Below are 8,696 nucleotides of genomic sequence, written 5' to 3'. Positions count from 1 at the left end.
GCGGGGCCTTCCGGAAACGATCCTCCCGCCCTCTCTAGGCTCCGCCCCTCAGCCCGCGCTCCCCCCTCACTGCGCATGTCAGACGTGCTTTCACCCCTCCCCCCGTCAGCAACGGGCTGTGAGGCGGCGGTGGCAGCGGCGGCGGCGGCGGCGGCGGCGGCGGCGGCAGCGAAAGGGGCGGAGAGGAAGCTGCGCGGCGGGATAAGGCCTGGGCCGCGCGTTTTTCGGGGCCGTGGCATTCTCATCGCGCCGGTGGTAGTGGCAGCTACCGCTGCATCCATAGCAGCAGGTTTGTGTGAAGGTGATGATAGACGCCGGGGCCGCTAGCCCTTGGGGGGGCACTAGAAGTAACTGTGGGGCCTAGCGAGGGCGGAGGAACCTCGGTCTCGCTTAACAAAGAGTCGGAGAAGTCTCCGGGCGCCGGGGATCGGGAGTGAGACGGAAGTGTGGTCTGAAGCCTCGAGGGATGATTCGGATCCGCGTCGGCCCACCCACGGTTCCCGCTTCTCGTTAGCCTTAGCGAGACCCACTTGGCTGCTTTCCGGAGGCGGCGCCTTGCTTAGGGGAAGGATTTGCGGGACGTCGGGTTTGGAGGCAGGGACGGCCACAGGAGGATTCTGACCCAAGTGGGCAGCGGTGGGTAGTACAGGTTTACAAATTAGATGACCATAAAAAGACCGTGATCTGTATAAATCCTTGGGTAGGTCACTGATCGTCATCACCATAGTTACAAACTTTTTTTTTTTTTTTTGCGGTCTTCTGGAGAATCTATCTGATGTGAGCAAATAATTTATGTGGATTTCGAGGACACGCACCAAAAACCTAAGGAAAAGCTGTCATTTTAGTTAGAAAGCTTTCTTAGCACTTCATTGACTTTCTCTGCCCTCCCTCTTTTAGGCTACCAGGCAATATCCTATGGCTTTCTTGTATGCTACTTTCTGAAAAGGTTATTTCTGTATCCTCCCTCATATTCAGCTCCTAAAAGGCCTATTCAACTAACAGGAAAGGATACTTCTAACATCAACCAGCAATTATTTATATTTGGTTTTAAAGATACTGTGTGTGTGTGTGTGTGTGTGTGTGTGTGTGTGTGTGTGTGTGTGTATGTGTGTGTTGGTCTTGGGGCTTTTTCTGCTCAAGGCTGTATCTTAATCTATTTTAAACGTTTTAGAGCTCAGTAAAATTTGAGCAGTGTTTAGTTCCAAGCATTCTTTTTTTTTTTTTTTAAGACTAAGCGGTGAAGAAAAAGGTATTGTTTTCCTGTAACTCAAAGCAACACTGTCTAACTTAATGTGTAATTCATCCAAAAATTATGTTTGTTGGTGTCTGCTGTGTGCTTACTTCCTAGTATTATTTAATTTAGGTATGTCAAGGGTAGGTGTCTGGCCGGCCTCTGCCTTCATGAAACTTAACTCTGTAAAGTGAGGTAGAGAGACATATATATTGTTAGGCGTGTAAAGGGAGGGAAAAAATTAATTGGAAAAGAGAATAGGGAGATTTTGCAATTTGCAATAGAGTGGTAAGGGAAGTCCTTTTAAGACAAGCTGATCTTTAAACAGACTGGAAGGATGTGAAGAGGACTTGAGCCCTGGGAGCATGGAAGAAAGGAATGTTTCAAGCAAGAGAATAGCAAGGAAAAAGACCTTGAAGAGGACAAAAGTGTTACAATAGGGGACCAATGTGCTTGGAACAGGGGGCAGAGGAGGACCTGATAGTAGCAGATAAGGTCTGGGAAGAAGAGAGATAAAGGGGTCCACATAACAGCTTTTATAGGTTGAGACTAAAACAGTTGTTATTATGAGTTTCAACTTCAAGATGTAGAAGATGACAGAACCATTTGAGCAGAGGGATATGATTTGACTTACTGAGCTGGGCAAGGTGGCTCATGCCTGTAGTCCTAGCTACTCAGGAGACTGAGATCTGAGGATCAAGATTCAAAACCAGCCCAGGCACAAAAGAATCCCAGACTCTTATTTCCAGTTAATCTCTAGAAAATGGAAAATGGAGCTTGTCTCAAGGGTAGGGCAGTAGCCTTGAGCTGAAGAGCTCACGGACAACTCCCAGGCCCAGTTCAAGCTCCATGACCCACCAAAAAAAAACAAACCTTTTTTTTTTTTTTTAACTTACATTGTAATAGTGTAATGTAATTCATGGAGGAGTACTGTTCTTCAGATTTGTGTTGTTAAATTCATAGTTATCAGCCCTTAGTTCCATTCAACCAACAGGAATGGATACTTCTAACATTACCATCAATTATTTATATTGTATTTGTATGTTGTATTACCATTTGGGCCTTACTTCTAGCCTTTTGGTGCTAATTGGAGATAAGAGTTTTATGGCTAAATTTGAACTGTCATCCTCAGATCTTAGCCTCCTTAGTAACTAGGTTTATAGGCATGAGCCATGAATGCCCAGCTTCATTGTTTTTCATTGTAGGTGCAGCATGTACATGTATATCACTGCAGTTTTTGCAGCACAACAGATATTCTTGGAATGGTAGAGTTGTGTGGGTTGTTACCTGTCAAGTGGCATTCACCTTCAAAAGAGGCCTTCAGTAGCTTACCTCTTTTATGCTTGATTTTATTTCACAGCGGTTTTGTACATGAAATTAAATGCTTTGGTTTTTTTTTATTTGTTTTGTTTTCTTTTCTAAACATACTGTAGCCTGAAAGTTATTATACTCTCTGAAGGCCATGACTAGTTCCATTACTATATCCTCAGAGCCATTAACAGTCTCTTGACATAAAATAAGAACCTCGTTTGTTTTCCTGATCACTGTAGTACTTATATGGAGATTAGATAACTTGTTAGGACATTATGATGAGAGCGGAGATGACGATGGGAAGAAGAGTATGCATGGGAGTCAGCTTTCATAGTACTGGGCCTACAACAGGAAAAACTAGCTATTTGTCAATATGAAACAATGGATATTATTATTAAGACTGTTCTCTTTAAAGCAGCTGCTCATTAAAATTTATGGTTCTGTTTTACAGCTAATTCTTCACAAATATTTATTGATTGAATTAAAGCCTCACATTTGCTAGGCAGGGCTCTACCACTTGAACCATGCCCTCAGTGGGATGTTTGACTTTTTAAAGAATTATTATCGGGGTTGGAGATATGGCTCAGTTGGTAGAGTACTAGCCAATGAGCAAAGTGTCAGGTATTGAGTTTGAGTCCTAGTCTTGAAACAAAAAGACTTGCAGTTTTGGGAACCAGATCAAGAGCCCTGTGCCGCTGGGCAAGTAGTCCATCACTGATCTGTATCCTCAACCCTTAAAAGGAATCTTCTTGAGAATAAGATACCTGATTTTTCACATGCTTGCATTTCAGAGTAGTCTGAGGCCTATATAGACATAATTGCTCTTATAAATTAAATCAAATAATCCATCTAAAAATATTGAGATAGAATTCCATCATATGTACATACATACCACATTTTGTTTACCCATTCATTGATCAGTGTTGTATCGCTTTTATCTTTTGGTTATGATGATTAATGCTGACCAGGTGTGAACAATTACTTGTTCTAGTGCCTACTTTCACTTTTTTTGGATATATATCTTTTTTTTTTTTTTTTTTTGCCAGTCCTGGGCTTGGGCTCAGGGTCTGAGCACTGTCCCTGGATTTTCTCAAGGCTAGAGCTCTACCACTTGAGCCACAGCACCACTTCTGGCTTTTTTCTATGTATGTGGTACCGAGGAATTGAACCCAGGTCTTCGTGCATGCTAGGCAAGCACTCTACCACTAGGCCAAACTCCCGGCCCTTGGATATATATCTTGAAGTTGATGTATTATATGTTAATTCCATTTTATCATTTGAAAACCCACTACAGTATTTTCCATAGCTACTTATCCATTTTAATTCCCACCAGCACTGTTACTTTGTTTCTCATGGTGACTAGATACATAGGTGTATATCTAGAAAATATAAATGTAACTGGGTGCTGATTGCTCAGGCCTGTAATCCCATCTACTCAGGAGGCTGAGGTCTGAGATTGGAGGTTCAAAGCCAGCGGGGCAGAAAAGTCCCAAGCCCCTGTGAGACTCTTAGCTCCAGTTAACCACTCAGAAAGAAACTGAAAGTAAGCCAGGTGCGGTGGCTGACACCTGAAATCCTAGCTACTCAGGAGGCTGAGATCAGAGAATGGAGGTTCAAAGCCAGCCTCTGCACAAAAGGATCTAAGACTCTTATCTCCAATTAACCTCTAGAAAATAGGAAGTGGGGCTTGGCTCCAGGGTAGTGTAACCTAGAGCTGAAGAGCTCAGGGACAACGCCCAGGCCTAGTTCAAGCCCCAGGACCCACAAAAAAGTACAAAAACAAAAAACACTGAAAGTGGCCCTGTGGCCCATGTGATTGAGCACTGGTTTTGAGCATAAAGAGGCTTAGGAATAGTACCGAGGCCCTGAGTTCAAGCCCCACAACTGACAAAAAATAAATGTATGTCTCTGTAAGTTTAATTGGTCAGCTGGACTCTTTATTTGGTATTTTCATTTGGTAGGTTCATCTGGGTTCACACAGCCTCATATTTGCTCTGCTGTAGAGCTAAGTCCCTGTCTCTGCATAATCTCTATGTTGTTGGCAATATCCAAAGCATCATAATAAGGAGCCTGTGAAACATGCCTTAAGGACATCAGGCCTGATCAGACTGTTCACCTTGGCTACATCGATGTCAGAATTTCTTTTCAGCCTTGACATTTGCAGTGAATACAAATAGGATGTTGTCTTCTGAGTTTCTTGTGGCAGACTGGTCAGGGAGAACTTGGTAATGGCATGATGGTCAGTCATATTTCTCTTGTGAGTGCTTTTCTGAAGATATCTGTGCTACCTCTAGAGCTTCAGTGTCTGGAGTGGGTGATGTACAAATCCATGTGTGTGTGTGTGTGTGTGTGTGTGTGTGTATGTGTGTGTGTATTTTTGTATATGTGTAGTTTGTGGCTCTGAACACTTTTTTTGGGGGGGGGGTCTGTTGTGGGATTTGAATTCTGGGCTTGGGCACTGTCCCTAGCTCTTCAGCTCTTCTGGTTAATTAGAGATAAGAATCTCAGATAAGAATCTCATAAGTTTTCTTGCCCAGCTGATAGTAGTAGCTAGGATTATAGGTATGAACCACCAATACCAGCCTTTTTTGGGGAGGGGATAGGGGCGCCAAGGGAGGGGGGGGTCAGTTGTGGGGCTTGAACTCTGGGCATGGATATTGTCCTTGAGCTCTTCAACTCAAGGCTAGCACTCTGCCACTTGAGCCACAGTGCACTTCCTGTTTTCTGGTGATTAAATGAAGATAAGAGTTCACTAGACTTGTGCCCAGGCTGGCTTTGAACCATGGTCCTCATATCTCAGCCTCCCGAGTAGCTAGGATTACAGGTGTGAGCCACCATGCCTGGCCTCTATTTTTTGTTTGTTTGTTTGTTTGTTTTTGTTTTCTGTTGGTCATGGAGCTTGAACTCTGGGCCTGGGTGTGGTCCTTGAGCTATACAGCTCAAAGCTACCGCCCTACCCCTTGAGCCACAGCACTGCTTTCTATTTGCTTTTAATAGTTGCTATCATAATGAATGTGAAATCATATCTCAGGTGTCCCTTCCCCTCCCCTGAGCTGGGGCTTGAACTCCAGGCCTGGATGCTGTCCCTGGACTGCTTTTTTTTTTTTTTTTTGCCAGTCCTGGGCTTGAGCTCAGGGCCTGAACACTGCCCTTGGGCTTTCTCAAGGCCAGAGCTCTCCCACTTGAGCCTCAGCACCATTTCCAGCTTTTTCTATGTATGTGGTACCAAGGAATCGAACTCGGGTCTTCATGCATGATAGTCAAGCATCTACCATTAGGCCAAACTCCCAGCCCCCTGGACTGCTTTTATTTTAGGTTAGTGCTCTACCACTTGAGCCACAGCACCATTTTTCTGAGTGGTTTATTCGAGGTAAGAGTCTCACAGACTTTTATGCCCAGATTGGCTTTGAACCTTTATCCTCAGATCTCAACCTCCTAAGTAGCTAGGGTATCAGGTATGGCTACCCGTGCCCAGCCTCAATTTGGTCTTTATTTGTGTTTCTTTAATTAATGATCTAAGGCATATTTTTCATGTGCTCATTGGCTGTTTTTAATGAAGTCCTCAGAAGTTTACTAGGGTATACAGAAATGTGGTAAAAGCCAGTGTTCCAAAGCTACTGAGTAATTTCATTTGTCATTAGACTGTTAAGTTTTTATGGAAGTAGAGGTGAGATATCAGAGTTATTGAATATGAGTTTACTAGCTTGATGGGAAGGATGGAGTACCAGCTATATTAATTATAATCTGAAAGAAAGCGTTCTGTGGAAGTAGCACTGTAGCTAACATGGTAGCTCAGGGACATTGCCTAGGCCCTGAGTTCAAGGCCCAGGATGGACCAGAAAAAAAAAAAAAAAGCTTTCTCTGTGTGTGTGTGTACCAAAAGAAAAAGTTTCGAACAGATCCACAACTAGTAGGACTACAGTTAACTTTTAAATATCCTTATTATGTTTTGACTTATTAAGTATATGAGGGATATCTCTTCAAGCAGTGTTTAGAAAATGCAGATTAATAGCCTATGAAGAGGTCTGTAGATTTTCTCTCCTTCCATATTCATGCCAAACTAAAATTAGGAGTAACTTAGTCTGTCAGCTCTAATCCCTCACACCTCTGTGATTATCAAGGTTCACCAGTCTTATATGTGCTTTTAAAAATAGGAAAAACTGGGCTGGGAGTTTGGCCTAGTGGTAGAGTGCTTGCCTAGCATGCACGAAGACCCAGGTTCGATTCCTCGGTACCACAGACACAGAAAAAAGCCAGAAGTGGTGCTGTGGCTCAAGTGGTAGAGCCCTACCCTTGAGAAAGTCCAAGGACAGTGTTCAGGCCCTGAGCCCAAGCCCAGGACTGGCAAAAAAAAAAAAAAGGAAAAACTAATCAAGAGAGATTGGCTTAGATTTAATCAGGAAATGTGGATGGTTCAATAACAAGATTTGTAATAATGGAAAGTAGTAGTTGTTTTGGAGAGCCTGGATGCATATTTATTCACTGAAAAAAAAATTTTTTTCCCAAATGTTAGGGATCCATCCAAGGGCCTTGCATAGGCAAATCAACAACTTAACTTTGGTGCTATATCCGGAGTCCCTTATTAAAAAAATTTTGAGTAGTATACAAGGATACACTGGTGAATGAGATAGGAAAGTTTTTGCCTTTATGGGACTGACATTCTAATCAGTAAGCTATATAGAGTGTACTTTTGTTCTTGCTAGAGGCAAGAGGTTGGGGGGAATAGCATTGTGTTCTGAAATCAACTAGTAAACTGAATGCTTTTCTTTTTTTTGGCCAGTCCTGGGCTTAAGCTCAGGGCCAGAGAACTGTTCTTGGATTTTTCTCAAGGCTAGAACTCTACCACTTGAGCCTCAGCACCACTTCTGGCTTTTTCTTTTTTTTTTTTTTTTTGCCAGTCCTGGGCTTGAGCTCAGGGACTGAGCACTGTCCTTGGACTTTCTCAAGGCCAGAGCTCTACCACTTGAGCCCCAGCACCACTTCTGGCTTTTTTTCTATGTATGTGGTACTGAGGAATCGAACCCGGGTCTTCGTACATGCTAGGCAAGCACTCTACCACTAGGCCAAACTCCCGGCCCTCTTCTGGCTTTTTCTAAGTATGTGGTACCAAGGAATTGAACCTGGGTCTTTGTGCATGCTAAGCAAGCGCTCTACCATTAGGCCAAACTCCAGGCCTGATTGATTTTTTTGTTTGTTTGTTTGTTTGCCAATCCTGGGGCTTGTACTCAGGGCCTGAGCACTGTCTTTGGGCTTATCTCAAGGTTAGAGCTCTACCAGCTGAGCCACAGCATCATTTCCTGCTTTCTCTATGTATGTAGTACTGAAATTGAACCCTGATCTTCATACATGCTAGGCATGCACTCTACTACTAGGCCAAACTCCCAGCCTAAACTGATTGCTTTTGCATAGTGCTGAATCTGAAAGCTAGTAAGTAGCTTTCATCTATAGAAGGCCAGACTGCCTGCTTATTTGTAGCAGAAGTTTTTGTATTTATTGCATATATTAGGGTGGTTTGAACTTAAGGCCTCAGAAGTTGATTGATTTGTGAGGGAGAGTGCAGGTAAGCATAGGGCTTGAACTCAGCGCCTGGTTTGTTGTCCCTGAGCTTCTTTTGCTCAAGGTTTTGTTTTGTTTTGTTTTTTTTTGCCAGTTGTGGGGCTTGAACTCAGGGCCTGAGCACTCTGAGCACTATCCTTAGACTTTTCTTTTTTTTTTTTTTTTTTTTGCATTTTTTTTTATTGTAATTAGTGAAAGGGTTACATGATATTTGCCAGATAGAAGGTGCATTAATTCACATACATTGATACCCTTTCACATGTCTTGGTACCCATTACCCTCCCCCCTCCTTGGACTTTTCTCAAGGCTAGAGCTCTCCCACTTGAGCCACAGCTCCACTTTAGGCTTTGTTAGTAGTTTATTAGGAATGAGAGTCTCATGGATTTTCCTGCCCAGCCTGGCTTTAAACCACAATCATCAGATCTTAGCCTCCTGAGTAGCCTAGGATTACAGGCATAAGCCACAGGCACCTGGCTAGAAGTTGAATTTTTTTTAAAAATTTATATATATATATATACATATATATATATTCATTCTCTTTAAGTAGTTGTACAAAGGAATTGTAGAAGTTGCATTTTTTAAAAAAAAAAAAAATCAA

The 8,696-nt window shown here is 42.9% G+C and overlaps 1 protein-coding gene across 1 annotated transcript in view; it reads left to right on the top strand.

Moving 5' to 3' along the window:
* The first annotated feature begins 140 nt into the window (after nt 1-140).
* The window catches only part of Ddx42 (DEAD-box helicase 42), a 37,119-nt gene continuing 28,563 nt past the window's right edge, over nt 141-8,696 (top strand). Inside the window, exon 1 of the mRNA XM_090349948.1 lies at nt 141-289. The gene's annotated coding sequence lies outside the window, so the exon portion shown is untranslated. The remainder of the gene's footprint in view (nt 290-8,696) is intronic.

This window comes from Megascapheus bottae, chromosome 17 (assembly GCF_031878675.1).
Source record: "Megascapheus bottae isolate mThoBot1 chromosome 17, mThoBot2.hap1, whole genome shotgun sequence".
Taxonomy (NCBI): domain Eukaryota; kingdom Metazoa; phylum Chordata; class Mammalia; order Rodentia; family Geomyidae; genus Megascapheus; species Megascapheus bottae.
This window is presented reverse-complemented; position numbering and strand designations above follow the sequence as displayed.